A 15,148-nucleotide genomic window follows, 5' to 3' on the forward strand; every position below is an offset into this window, starting at 1 on the left:
GTGAATGTGACATTCCTATCCATCAAGACGAACATGAGAAGGAGATGCATCATCCAAGGTTGTACGTGGTCAGCAACAATGTGTCCTGAATTTAAACATTACTGGGAGGGGAGATTTCATGTTAATATTCTTACTACAATAAATAGAATTAGAAAAAGAAGAAGTGACCGTGGCGGGCCTCACCAGGAGCCAAGGAGAGAGGGGCCACCAGCCCACATATACCCATTTGTCTCCCTCTACCTACTCCTCAGGGGAGTGTATAATGAGGGCATATGAGGAGCTGGATAGTAGTGGGTGCCAAATTCACCGAAAAAAATAGAAATCACAACCCCATTCATTGAGCTCTGGAGAGGAAGTTTCTCAGATCACTTCCACATGGGACACTTGCTAATGTTGTCTATCAGACTCTGTCATTTGAAGCCTGATACACTTACTGTGTGTGGCTGTGTGCATGGCATGGCACATGTGTGGAGGTCAGAGGACAATTCCCAAGAATCAGTGCTCTCTTTTACCATGTGGATCCCAGGGATCAAACCCAGTTTGTCAGGCTGACAACGAGCACCCTTTCCTGAGCCATCTTGCGGGTCCTCTATTTCATCTTTTTAAACCTGGCCAGGACTCTTAAATCTATTTCACAAGTTATTAATGGGCCAAGACCTGAAATTTTGAAAAGAACTTCTCTCAATAAAAATAAAATTTTGTCGGGTAATGGTGACACATGTCTTTAATCCCAGTACTTAGGAGGCAGAGGCAAGTGGATCTCTGTGAGTTTGAGACCAGATTGGTCTACAGAGTGAGTTCCAGAACAGCCGGGACTGCATCACAGAGAAACCCTGTCTCAAAAACTAAAAACTAAACAAATAAATAAACAAATAATAGTGTTTTAATAACCAAAGATAGGCTGGGACGTGGGGGGAGATGGCCGTATGGGCAGGGATGGGGTGGGGGTAGGAAGTTGAAGGAGTGTAAAGGATGCAGCACTGTTTGGAACTCCCTTGGCCTGGTCTGCTTGGAGGCAGATGACTGGACCCAGAGAAGTTAACAGAGACTGAACCATAGATTCATGTGGGAACAGAGACAGTGCACTTAAGAGCAGACACACAACCCTCCTGGAGCCCCCGTTCTGAATTCTGCTCATGTAGAGATGACCAACCCATCACACATTCCCAACTTCACAGACCCCATCATAGGTGCCAGCCACTCTTCCCACTGAAGGGCCCTGCAGGACCCAGTGTCTGCCAGGTTAGACTCTTTTTTTCTTTTGTCAGTTTCTCTTCTCCAATCACTTGCACTGTCTTTCTTGAGACCTCCCCAGTCCTGTGTAGAAGGGAGCTTATCAGGATTCAAGGGCCAGGGACATTCTTAGATCCCAGTTTAGCTCTGCATAGCCCTCAGTGCGCACAGATGCAGCACAGGCTTGCTGGTATCACAGGGAGAGTGTGTGCTCTGAGCAGGCTGCCTCTGCTACCACCTCCCGCTCTGGGCAGGCTGGGTCTGACTTGGCCAGGGCTCCAGTCCTTCACATCATTCCTTTGTTCACCTTCTCACTTATTCTTTATCCACTCACTCAGCACTAAAGCCATTCCTGTGCAGTCAGTACTGAGTTATGCCCAGGTGAGGAAGAGTCACGCAGCAGGTCTTTCTGCTCTAAGAGGCTTCCAGCTAGAGGAAAAGACAGACACAGAGACAGATAATGTACTCTGTGGTAGACAGAGAGGCAGCAGTCCATTAAAGGTGAAGTCAGTATGGGCTTCTCCAAGAAAGTTGATGGGGGAGCTGACCAATCCCTTTTCTGAGGGGCGTGACCCCTCCGGGGCTCCAAATACCTTTAAAAGATCTGTGTTTGTTTGTTTTGGGTCTCTTGGTTTCCTGCTCTTCGCTGGAACTCTGGTTTTGTAAGTTTCCCCTTTTTCATCTTTTTATTAAAGCTGAATATTTAGCCTGGTTAATTCTGTTTGTCGTTCGTTTACGCCACTACAGAAAGTGACCCAGACATTGAGCCCCAAAAGAGTAGGAGCTTAGGACATGGAGACCAGGAATGGAGAGAAGGGGGAAATGGAATTTCTACTGCATGTTAGGCATGCACAGCACATGCACACACAGGCACATATGCAAATATACATACATGCACATACACATGCCTTCACAGACACACACACACTCATGACTGCACACACACTGTACACACATACATACATGCACATGATAGAAGTACTGGCTTTGCTCACCACACATAGCTGCACACTGGGCAAGTGCAGATGGTGCTCTGAGCATGGAGAGTTATCATCTTTTATATACGAGAAAGGACAGAGAGCTCAGCAACCTGCCCAAATCACCCAGCCAATAAATCAAGGCTGGGTGTGGATTCATAGCCACATCAGCTTGTTCCCAAGGTCACTTATCTGAACATCCCATTATACATGAGATCATCATGACATTCCTAAAAATTCCACATTAATTCCTCCATCTGAGAGAAGCCCAGTCATTTGGTTAACACAAAGCACAGGTTTAAATACAGCCCTCAAACAACAGGACATGAGGATCAGCAGGGGACAGAAATAATGCATCTTATGGACACATCTGGAAAGTTGGGTCACTTTATGTGGATGTTATCTCTGGTCTTCAATGATACTGCTGCCTGTAGCCCAGCCCTCAGCCCACCAATGCCTGCATCACAGCTACCAACAAACCATGTGCTCCCAGGCATGTCACATGACCAGTGCATTCTCTTACTGTCATATACAGTGCCACATACTGTAATCCAGAGAAAGAGTATGCGAGTCAGACACACAATTGGAGTGGACAGTGGATATTAACAGTAAGAAAAAAGTCAGCAGTCAACCAACAGGGTGGCTGGTTGCTGGCCAGTGAGTTGATTGCTGAAAACAAAAAACAAACAAACAAAAAAAAAACCAAAAAAACCCCTCCTTTTCCACATAGCTTTCTAGACCTTGTCGATGACAGACATTCAGCATTGCCTATTCTCTAAAACATTATTTGTGAGGGCTGGAGCAATGGCTCAGTGCTTAAGAGTACTTGCCCTTGCTGCTCTTCCAGGTGGCTCAAGTCTGGTTCCCAGAACCTACATCAGATGGTTCACAACTGTATATGTCTCCAGCTCCTAGGGAACTGACCCGTCTGTCCTCTGAGGGCTCCTGCACTCGTGTTCATGTATCCATATGCTTGTGTGTGTGTGTGTGTGTGTATGCGCACACGCATGCGTGTGCATGCATACACATATCTATACATAATTTAAAACATAAGCAAAACTAAATATTTTAAAATCCTGATTTATTCATTTATTTTATGTGGATGTGGGTATGGGTATATGTTGAGGGTGGGGTATAAGTCATAGGACAATCTACAGGAGCTGGTTTTCTATCATCACATGGATCCCAGGGATTGGACTCAGGTTGTCAGGCTTGGCAGCAAGCGCCCTTACTACTAAAGCCATCTCACTGGCTCCTGTATATATGTAAGTACACACACACACACACACACACACACACACACATACACACACGATTCTTTTGGGTTCTACTCAGTGAGCTTAAATCTACAGGTCAGGTAGAGAGTGACAACCTAGCTGCTCATTTAGTAACACCCACGTGTCGATCAGATGCAGTGGCCAGGGGCCGCTGTGTTCCAGGCTCCCCATAGTTTCTTCCTCCAGCTCAGCCGCCATGAGTCCTTGCTCACACAGTTAAAGGATGAGAATGTAAACCATAAGGATGACTCACATTCATAGGAATTTACCCTTAGTCTGTGAGGCCACTTTGGCGAGGCTGAATTTGTCAGTTTTCCTCTGATGTCTCTATAGAGTAGATAGAGTTATTGGAATACTGACTCCTTAAGACCTGACCAAATGTACTACCCTCACTGTGCCCAGGCAGTATGGACAGTAGCTTGAGCCTCAAAATGGTGGTGGTGTGACCATTAAATGCCGATGGTTCTGAAGCAATGCCACAGTTTGCAGCTCCCAGTAGGTGTTCTGTTTCTGTATTACATTAGGACAGCCATGCTCCCCAAATGATGTCCATACCTTTATTTTTACACCTTTTTTTTTTTTTTTTTTTTGGTTTTTCGAGACAGGGTTTCTCTGTGGCTTTGGAGCCTGTCCTGGAACTAGCTCTTGTAGACCAGGCTGGTCTCGAACTCACAGAGATCCGCCTGCCTCTGCCTCCCGAGTGCTGGGATTAAAGGCGTGCGCCACCACCGCCCGGCTCACTTTTTTGTTTTTTTTTAAGTCCTTTATATTTATCTTTTTATTCCACCAATTGTTAGAACAAACTCCTGTTAATGACACTATTTCTCTTCAGGATACATTATGTCTTGTTAAGGTACAGAATCACTCTTAAAATTCTTCATTTTTATATCACTGTGTAATACTCAGTAATGCTTCCATGGCTGATTTTACTCCAAATGCTACATATAGCAAGGCTATGGGACTAAGAAATATTTGGTATTCCATGAATAAGGAGGATTTAAAAAGTAATATGACACATGATCATGGACCTATCCCAGCTTCCCATTGCTGGCCTACAGCAGCCAACTTTGATCTGCAAGGAACTTTGCTTTGGGGAGAGTGTATCAGCCAAAGTCCAGATTTGTTAAGAGGTGGTATTAACATGTGGTGGTACGGCCATGGGCCTGCTAACTTTGGAATAGTACTTTTGGGGAGAGAGATGTTGTTCTTGATTGTTCTTCCAGAGACTGCAGCCTGAGCAGTTTCAGGGATGGAAGCTCCTCAGCTGCCCTGTTAGTTTGTGTACCAACGATCATTCCTTTTCTGGTCTGAGAGAAGGCCATTCGAGCAGAAGTGACCCTGTATTGAGAAAAATGTGATATCGGAATAATAGCTGCTGTGGTTGCGGTCATCACGGTCTCTGCTGCCACTGCGACAGTTGCTGGACTGGCAATGGCCCAAATGTCTCTTGTGGTGGACACTGTCTGGATCCTCTCAGCACCCATTTTTACACTTTTAATAAAACCATAAAGGAAAGATAATGTGAAAATGAGCTGCCCATAGACCACAAGTAGGCAAGTTTATGGCCAGAAAGAAACTACTGGCTGATATGTATTACCCAAGATTAACGCATAAGCCAAAGTTTGACAGTATCAATAGGGATACAAAAGGTGGTTTGGGAACATTATTATACAATATACACAAGGTGTGAGTGGGATCTGATGTGGGATTTCCCTCTGCTACAAATATGTTTTATTGCCATTGGTTAATAAAGAAGCTGCTTGGGCCTATGACAGGGCAGAATAGAATTAGGTGGGAAAACTAAACTGAATGCTGGGAGAAAGAAGGTGGAGTCAGGCAGATGCCATGTAGCTGCCAAAGGAGAAAGATGCTGGAAACTTAATGGCCACAGCTTCATGGTGATACATAGATTAATAGAAATAGGTTAATTTAAGATGTTAGGGTTAGCTAGAAAGACACCTAAGTTATTGGCCAAACAGTATTATGGTTAATATAATTTCTGTTTGATCATTCAGGTATGAGTGGCCGAGAAATGAAAAAGTAGCCTCCATTTACAAACTGATGCCTACCATCTGGCATAGATTCACATAAGACCAAAAAAAGCTTTTAAAAAATGAGGGCCACAAAAACAGGAGCCAAGCACAGCTTCTTAGTAGCTGCATGTTTTTTCAGATAGGCTCTGTTTGTGTCTGTAAGCACAAGCACAGCTCCTTTAAGAAATGGCTTCCTGGTTTGTACTGGTGGCATGAATGACATTTGGGGTTTGTGCACAGAGTGCTATAAGTTGTTTAATGGTGACATAGATCTGCTGCATCCCTGGAGCTGGGGCAATGAGCATGGATCACAGAGCTGGTAGTAAACAAATCTCTGCCATATAAAAAGGCCAAGAGAGGTGGAGCCAGCATTCAAGGCCACTGCGACCAAACTGCTTGCCATTTTCAAAGTGCTCTTGGTCAGAAAATGATTACAGATACACAATAAGACAGATTAAGACAAAAAATACCTTTGAATGAGTCACAGTGTTAGATAAATGTACATGGGCTTTTGAGAGAGAAGGAGTACAGAGAATAAGAGATTAAAGGAGTAAAAATAATTAAAAATCAATAGAGTAAAAAAATTAAACCACATAAAGATGGAAAATACACAGAGAGTCTGGATTATTTATATTATTGCATTTTCCTTGAATTTTTTGATTGTGAATGAGCTAAGTACAGAGATAAATTGCATTGTATAGGCTGTTAAACCAATACATATATATTTTAAAGGTATCTTGACTTCAAAATTTGAGTCTAAGGATATGCTACTTTGGAAAAGAGATTCTGCATTTGCTTACACATAGGATGAGGATTTACAGATTCCTTCCAGACTAATATGGTTTGATGGGACAAGACACCCCCAAAAGGTCTCCATGTACCCTAAAAATACTTCACCCAACAAACAGCAGGAAGAAATTAGGAGAAAACTATGCCCAAATTCCCAAAATGACTGTTTATTTATATTTATTTTCATTTTAAAAGGGATAGTTATAAATGATTAATGGGCAAAGTGAATGTCTAACAAAAATAAGGGGGATATGATATAGAGATAAATACTTTGCATTGGTATGGATCTTGGTCTATTGATACAAATTTAAGGTTGATTTTGTTATGCTGTGTATATGTATTTCTGCTCTTGTTAAAGGTATTGTGCATCTCATTTAAAATGTAATATATAACTAAAAATTACAGATTAATAGTCATTTATAATAATTAAATTTTAATCACATTAGGTAGGCATTTAGGTATACAGAGACATATTTCAGTTAGATAGATAATTTTCAACACCAAAGACTTACAGAATATGGCATTTTAAACGTTTTAAAAACATACTTTTCTTGACAGTGAGACATGTTTACTTCTTGCAGTATCGATTACTTCAAAGAGGTTGATAAACATTGAAGAAGCTTGTTATGAAATTTGCCTTCCATGTGACAAGGCTTGCCATTTGGGCAAGAAACTGTTCTTTCCTGGACTGCTTGATGGTATGCTGTATAAACTGAACATGCAGGACCCACAAAAAATGACTTCTGAACTTGCCTAAAGAAGGTGAGATAGCCCTTCAGGGTTTCTGCTTCATAAAAGAGTCTTCCAGACATTCTGAGGATACAGAGGAAAGTGACTGACAAACTGCCAATAAAGGCAAAACAGTCTTTCAAATTTCCTGCTTCATGGAAAAATTTCCTGACACTATGGGTATGTAGGCTAAATATGGATACCCCAATGGTATAGAAGAACTTTGGGTGACTGTTCAAGTAGCGAAATGTCCTGTCATTTCTCAAACTTTGAAAGTTGCTTACAATGCATTTCCTGTTTACTTAGGTAATATTATATCCAGCTGGGGTCTTTGATGGAGTTGAAGACAGCTATAGGTTTCCTTGGTTATAATAATAGATAAATTAGATACAAAACTTTAGGCTCACAAAGATAGATGATAGAATATTTTCTTTAATTTTTGCTAATACAAATAGATTAAATATTGTAATTGCAACTCTTGCTTGATACCTGTTTTGTTATATGTAATTTTACCATGCTAAAGTTAAAACCTTACTTTTTAGTTAGACAGAAAAGGGCAGATAATATGGGATTCCCCTCTGTATGCTATGAATATGTTTTATTTCCATTGGTAATAAAGAAGCTGCTTTGGTCAATAGCAGAGCAGAATATAGCTAGGCAGGAAAACTAAACTAAATGCTGGAAGAAAGAAGGCAGAGTCAAGCAGAATGCCATGTAGCTGCTGAAGAAGCAAGGTGCCAGAACCTTACAAGTAGGCCACAGCCTCATGGTGATACATAGATTAAAAGAAATGAGTTAATTTAAGATGTAAGAGCTAGCTAGAAATTTGCCTGAACCATTGGCAAAATGGTGTTGTAATTAATATAGTTTTGTCTGATTATTCGGGCCTGAGTAGTCAGGAAACATAAGAGCAATCTCCACTTAACAGAGGTCAAAGTTGGAAATGTAATATCTCCCCAAATCCCTTCTGATGTGCTTCTATTTTTGGTTACTCCAGGTATTTATGTTGTCTTTGACTTTTTTCCCCTGAGAGCATCTGTTTTTGTTAGCACATAAATCTGGCAGTCAAGAGATTGCCCACAAACAACACGTGATGGCACCCACTTGTGCTCTTGTCAGACACTACTAATCAATCACAGCATTCCTTGCAGCTGAGCCTGCCCACAGCCTCAGAGCAACCTATGCAGTACTCCAGCTGTGTTGCAACTCATCTGTTATGCCTGATCTACTCCATGTCTCACTGTGCATTTCCAGTTTCCTGCAGGTCCACGGATGTATAAGACCCAGGTCGAGTCCTTAATGAAAGACTTGTGTGCATGTGGGTTTGAGTCCCCAGTGTCTGGATACTGTGCTGCAGGGTCAAACAGGAAAAGAAGGCTGCTGAGAGAAGCACTTCCCAAATCTCTGAGAAGTATCTGTTAAAGTAGTTTGGAGCTGGGCATTCCTGGGCAAGTAGGAGTGGCAGAGGCCAGGGATATGGGATAGACACCAAATATGCCTTCTGAACATCTAGAAGCTTCCAGGTGGTCACTGGGGTGATGAGGAAGTTACACTCTTTCCTCAGCTGTCCGCATATGCCATTACAGGCAATTCCTACCATTTGGCCCATTCACTGTATTCTGAGTTCACAGCAAGGGTCCCTCACTTCCTTCCTTCTAGGTCACTGTGACAGTCCAGTGCTGTCCACACTGCTGCCTAGGTTCAGCAACAAAGATCTGGTTCATCTCTGTCCTGTGAGTCTCAGCCAGCAGACTATGCTCAAGGTGGGGTGCAGTGAAAGGGTCGAGTCTTGGTGGCGAGTGTGAGCATCCAATCCTGCTTCTTGCTGTGTGACTTGGCAAGTCTTCACCCATCCCCACCGCCAGTTCCTCACTGCTAGGGAGCATGCCAGGCTCTTCCAAGTCCCCTGCCTTTTCCCAGCCTCCCTTTGTTCACAGAGTCCATCGCCAGCTCAAGGCCACCCACAGTGTTCACCCTCTGTGTGTCTGAGTCCCCACACAGCTGGCGGAGCTTCCTCTAGGTCACATGTTCTGCCCTCCACCAGGATGTCCTTGTACCATCTCACAGTTCTCGTATAAATGTTAACTTGATTCGTGAAATAACCAGGCCAGCTTGAAGATAAAGAATTATATTTTTACTTATTATAAGGGGAAACTCACGCCATGAGAATGGAAATTCCAAGCTCCTCTGTGTCCCGCAGGAATCACCCAGAGAGAGCGAGCACCTGGCTAGTCCCAGTTTTTCTTCCTGGGCTCCAGGTAGCCATGCCTTAATTGGGTTCCACTTCTTAGAGGTGACTGGTTAGCAAAGTTTCCCCCATCACTCTGGAAGCAGATGCTCACAGTGGTTGACTTAAAATATCCCTGCCCACCTCAGAAGTGACCTCTCACCCCACAAACAAAAACTGCCATCCAAGACGTTGTTATAAGGACTGCCATGTCCTCACTCCTGTGCAATGGCTTGAGCCAACCCAGCTCTCTCTAGCAACAAATACTAGGCTTGCCTTGCCTAACAAGGTGATGACTTCTAAAATGGAAGAATGGACTTTTATGTGTGATTTCTGCTACACCCACAGGTCCCGGAGTATTGGGGGCATGTGAGATGGACACAGTCCCTCTTTGTTGGCTGGAAGAGCAGAACCACGAACTTAGTCTAGAATGCTGATCATTTAAAATATGGCTTTTGCACTAGGTCCATGTGAAACGCTGGAGCCACATAAACTGGGTTTGGTGAGTGTTGGATTTTAGGTGTGTTTATAAGGAAAGTTATCAAGGGATTCCTTTGTAACAGACCCCCCAGACTCTGAGAGTCAGATGTTTCATGATCAAGGTACTCCCTGGTAAAGAGTAGGATTCCTCCAAAAGCATCTGGGAACCCAAGATATGTCTGGAAGAGGCAGGAGGTGGTCACAACACTTGGGCCTATGCTAGATGATGGGGTGTCTCAGACAGGCACAGTAAGTTCTTTGACAAGGTAGTCCCAGCCAGGCTGTTCCTTGCTATTGCCAGCAGTGGCTCAGACCCAGGGAGGAGGGTCCCATTTGTCAGCCTCCTTAGGCCTAGGCCATGAGGCCTCTGTGCCCCAAGCACACCCCTAGGTTAATGAAGAGTTTCACTATTATTTAAACCCCTTGTATCAGGTCACCTCCTTCTGCACAGAAAGGTCGCATAATTGTGGTAATTACACTGTATCCTGTCTTAATTGACTCTAATTGCTCATTTGCATCCCAATACTGGGATCCTGGGGTGCCTTTCCCCCCTACTTCCAGGACACAGCTATTTATTCCATAGCAGGGAGACTGTCTGGTCACTGGGAATGCCACAGAGTTTGTAGAAAGGCCTCCCCTCCCTATGCTTTTCAGGACAATGGGGTGAGTTATAAAATGGAGAGCTGTTCAAAAGACATTTGGAAATTGGTGTGGGGACAGAGGCCTGGGTCCACAGGGTCAGCAGATGCAGAATGTGGGGCTTCTCAGGCTGATTCCATTCTGCACTGGGGGAGAGGGAATGATGCAGAGAAGACGGGGACAGACTAATTCAAGCTTCAGTCACTCCCACACTATATTCCACAACTGGACTCCCATGTGTGTGCTAATCTTTGCTATTTACCTGAATCTTCTAGACGTCGGTGTGTCTTTTATGTTAGCAGACAAGGTAACTGAACTGCTGCCATGGGCAGCAAGTTATCTCTGAGTCCAACAGGATGGTAACTGTAAAATTAAATATGGTTAAACAAGAGGAGAATTCTGGCCCAAGACTGTCTTGGGGTGCTCTGTCTGTGTCTAAAGAAAGGGAAACAGGTTTGAGAGACACTAACCTTAAGTCAACCCCTCCTGGACTCAGCCAAGGAAGCGACTGTCTCACAATGTGACTGGATGCCCTTATTTGTGTATAAGATCACTCTGAGGCTCGCCATCAGTAGAGTTCCTTCCATGTTTGTGGTGAAAGATCAGATGGATTCTATGTGAGATCCTCCTTAGGTCTCAGCATTTCTAAGAGACTAGTCCTTTGTCAAGTGTGAGCCTTCCCTAAGAGCCAGGACTCCATGGCGCTCTCCAGGGTCCTGACATTGATTTGGGTTCCGATAACTGCACAGAGCCTTGGGCAATGCCTGTAGTTAGCTAGGATCGGCAGAGTGCCAGAGATGGTTCACACTGTCATCTCTAACCTTCTTCAACACTGATTATGTGGGTTTCTCTCTATACTTTGCAGACCGACTCCCTCAACGATTATGGAGGTGGCTTGTCTTGGGACACAGCAAGAAGCTCTAGGAAGTTTGACCTGTCTATGCTGCAGTTTCTGCATGCCTTCCATCCCTGCCCTTAGGCACCATGCTTCAGCCTCTGCATACCTTTCATGCCTGGCCTTAACCTTCATGCTGCAGATTCTGCATGCTTTCCACGCTTGCCTTTAACCCAGAGCCTCTGACTTGACTGTATTTTGACAGAAACTCATCATTACCCACTACCTCTGTTAGAGAAAGCCTATACAATGCCCTGCCCATTTCCCTCTCCAGATGGTCATGCAGCCCATCTGCATGTCCTGTAAGTTAGAAAGCACAGCACTAAACACCCAGTCATTAGACAACCATTCTTCTAACTGTAACTAGATCTCTGATAGTCCTCCTACCTGGATTTCTAAGAACCACTCCCAGAATTCCCATGGAATAATATTCTAACAGTCACCAAGTAGTCAGACATACCTGCCACTAAGGACTTATTAGACCTTGAGAAGAAGTGAAGAAGATGAGAATCTGAAGAGTGGAGGCTGTCATAAACATAGTTGGCTTCCCACCCTTTTATTACTTTTAGAGCTATTTCCCAAGAATATTACAACAAAATTTGTGTATGTTGGGGAAAACATACTTCTAAGTAACTAAATCTGAAATAGATACTGTCATGTTCTCACAAGACAATAAGGGTATTTCCCTATGGAAGCAATGTATTTTAACAAGAGTCGTATTTCCTTGGGCAGTTGGAGAGAGAATTGTTAAGCAACAACCAACTAGTGGTGTTTTAATAATGATTGTCACTAAACACTGGGCCACTTCAGGATGCAAACTGGACTGGCATCCCTGGAGTGGGTGAAGGAGGAAGAGAGGAAGGTGTTGTGGGACAGCATCAGAGAAGGGCTCAGATGAGTGTAGTGATCAGACCTTGGAACTCATTGCAATGCCATGAGGGACCCCTAATATCTACTATCTACTTTCTCTTCTGTAGTAATGAGACCTCTCTTAAGAGTGTGCATGTCTGTGTGTGTGTGTGTGTGTGTGTGTGTGGTGGGTGTGCTGACACATCTTCTTCAGTCACTGCCTGTCTTATTTTTTAAGGTAGGGTCACTCACTATAAAGATCAGTGATTTGGCTAGACTGGTTGGCCAGCAAGTCTTTGACATCCTTTTCTACCTTCCCGCTGCAAGGATTGTAGCATAAATTGTGACACCAAGATTTTTATCTGGTTGCTGGGATCCAAATTCTTAATTGCCTAAAAAAAATCTCCCCAGACCAAGACTCCTCATTTTCAACAGACCCCGTGGCTGCCTAATCCTAAAGCTCTGCCCCCCACAGCGAGGTGGCCATGTGATAACAACTGGCCAAGAAGACACAAATGAAAGTACTGTGTACCACTTCCAAGAGATGCCCATGAAGGGAAGGGCAAGATAGTATGATGGGGCTAACTCCACTTAAAAACCTTGCCCGCTTGGGATCGGAAAGAAAGTACTCTGAGACCATGCCAATGGCTCACTGCTCCCTGCCTGCACCTGGGCAGATGGCGGAATCAGGCTTAGGCGAGCGGGACAGCATTTGCGGATTCCTGCCGCCATAGAGAGAGATGTTTTCAGACTGCGTGGTGCTCTGCGCGTCAGATTCGGCTGTGACTTGGATTAAAAGAGTTTCTGTGCTGCACGCTCAGTATCAAAATTAAACTGCTGAGTGCAGCTCCAATGTGGACTGCTGTGTACCTTTAACTGTGTGCAGCTCAGGGACACCAAATGACTGAGGCAGTAGCAGCTCTGGCTCTGCTCCGCCATGCTGAATTGTGCTGAGCTCAGACAGGTCTATCGCAATTACCATAATAACAGCGCAGTTAAGGTTTAGACTTGGCTGTAAACAGGCGGTACCGTATTACCTCTACCTGGCACAACTTAAGATTTTAAGAAGTGGTTAACCTTTTAAGAAGTGCTCCTGGATATTAAAAAATTACAGATTCACAATAGGACAGATTCAGACATATAAATGTACGTAGGCTTGAGAGAAGAAAAAAAATATAAAAAATAAAGTTAATGCCTTAAAACAAAAGGTTAAAGTCTTTAAAGAGACAGAGTACAGATAGTTATAGATTAAAAGAAGTAAAGTGATAGAGTAAAAATAAGCCACGTAAAAATGGAAAATTCACAGAGAGTCTGGATTATGTATTTTGTTGTGTTTTCTTTGATTTTTTTGACTGTAAAGGAGCTAAATACAGAGAGACATTTCATTATATGGGCTGCCAGTCTAGACCAGAATGGACATTTTAATGGTATGACTTCAGGATTTGGATCTAAGAACATGATGCTTTGGAAAAGAGTTTCTTCTTTTGTTTTCACAGAGGACGAGACTCTGTGGATTGCTTCTATCCCAATATGGTATGATAGACCACGCCCTCCTGAAAGGTTGCTATGAACATCTTCAAAAAATTACTTCACTCAACTGCCAACTGAGAGGAACCTAGCACACAGGTTACACCATGAAACACCTAAATAACAGCGCCCCCATTCAGCAGGAAGCAGTTTGGAGAGAAAAAGCTGCGCCCATTTTCCCAAATGTTGCTTATAAATGTTCTTTTACATTTAAAGGGGAAGATGATATAGATATGAATTTGCATTGGTATAGATTTTAAGGTCAATTTTGTTATATGTATATGTATTTCTGATCTTGATTAAGCTATTGTGATTGTAGTTCATTTTAAAAACTGTAATGTATAATTAGGAAATATAGGTTAATGGATAATCATTGATAATAGTTAAGCTTGTAGTCATGTTATTAGATTTTCTAGATATGTAGAGATATATTTCAGTTAGATAGACATTCTTCATATCTTTCAAAGACTGCAGAATATGGCATTTAATGTTTTAATAACTTAGGGTTTTTCATGACAATGAGACACGTCTGCTCCTGGCAGCACCAATCTACTTCGAGAGGAAGATGGGCATCGAAGAGGCTACTTATGGAGTTTGTTAGCCATTTGGGCAAGAAACTGCTCTTGGCTGGACTGTTCCATAAACTGGACACAAAGAACCCGCAGAGAGAGGACTGCTGAACTTGCCTAAAGGTGAGATGGTCTTTCAGGGTTCCTGATTCATTAAAGAGTCTGCGAGACGTTCTGCAGGACACAGCAGAAAGTGACTGAACTGTTTTTGGAATTTCCTGCTTCATGAAAAAGTCTGCTGGACACTATGGGCCTGAAGGCTGAAGATGGATGCCCCAACGGTACAGAGGAACTTTGGGTGACTGTCTAGGCAGCGAGTTGTCTCTGTCATTTCTAGAGTTTGAAAGTTACAAATGACTTGTTTACTTAGGTAATATTATATCCTTCTGGAGTCTTTGATGGAGTTGAAGAATAAATAGATAGTTATAGATTTCCTTAGTTATGATAAAAGATAAAATAGATTTAAATATTGTAACTGTAATACTTGCTTGATAACTGTTTTGTTATATGTAATTTTGCTATGTTAAAGTTGAAGCCTTTCTTTTTTGTTTAAACAGAAAAAGAGGAAATGATGGAGGAGAGTTATCTGTCTATGTTTCTTTCATTGGTTAATTAATAAAGAAAACTGCCTTGGCCCTTTAAGAGACAGAAAATTAGGTAGGTGGAGTAGACAGAACAGAATTGTGGGAACAAGGAAGTAGAGTTGGGGAGACGCTTCAGGCAGTCTCCATAGGGAGTCTCCATGCTGCTCCTCTCCGAGATGGACGCAGGTTAAGATCTCTCCTGGTAAGCCATACCTCGTGGTGCTACCCAGATTACTAAATATGGGTTAAAGGAAGATGTGAGAATTAACCAATAAGAGGCTGAAACTATGGGCCAGGCAGTGTTTTAAAAGAATACAGTTTCCGTGTAATTATTTCGGGT

The 15,148-nt window shown here is 43.0% G+C and overlaps 1 protein-coding gene across 1 annotated transcript in view; it reads right to left on the reverse strand.

Moving 5' to 3' along the window:
* The window catches only part of Slc6a11 (solute carrier family 6 member 11), a 122,950-nt gene that overhangs the window by 55,663 nt on the left and 52,139 nt on the right, over positions 1–15,148 (reverse strand). The gene's annotated exons all lie outside the window — the stretch shown is intronic.

Source organism: Arvicola amphibius, chromosome 2 (genome assembly GCF_903992535.2).
Source record: "Arvicola amphibius chromosome 2, mArvAmp1.2, whole genome shotgun sequence".
Classification (NCBI taxonomy): domain Eukaryota; kingdom Metazoa; phylum Chordata; class Mammalia; order Rodentia; family Cricetidae; genus Arvicola; species Arvicola amphibius.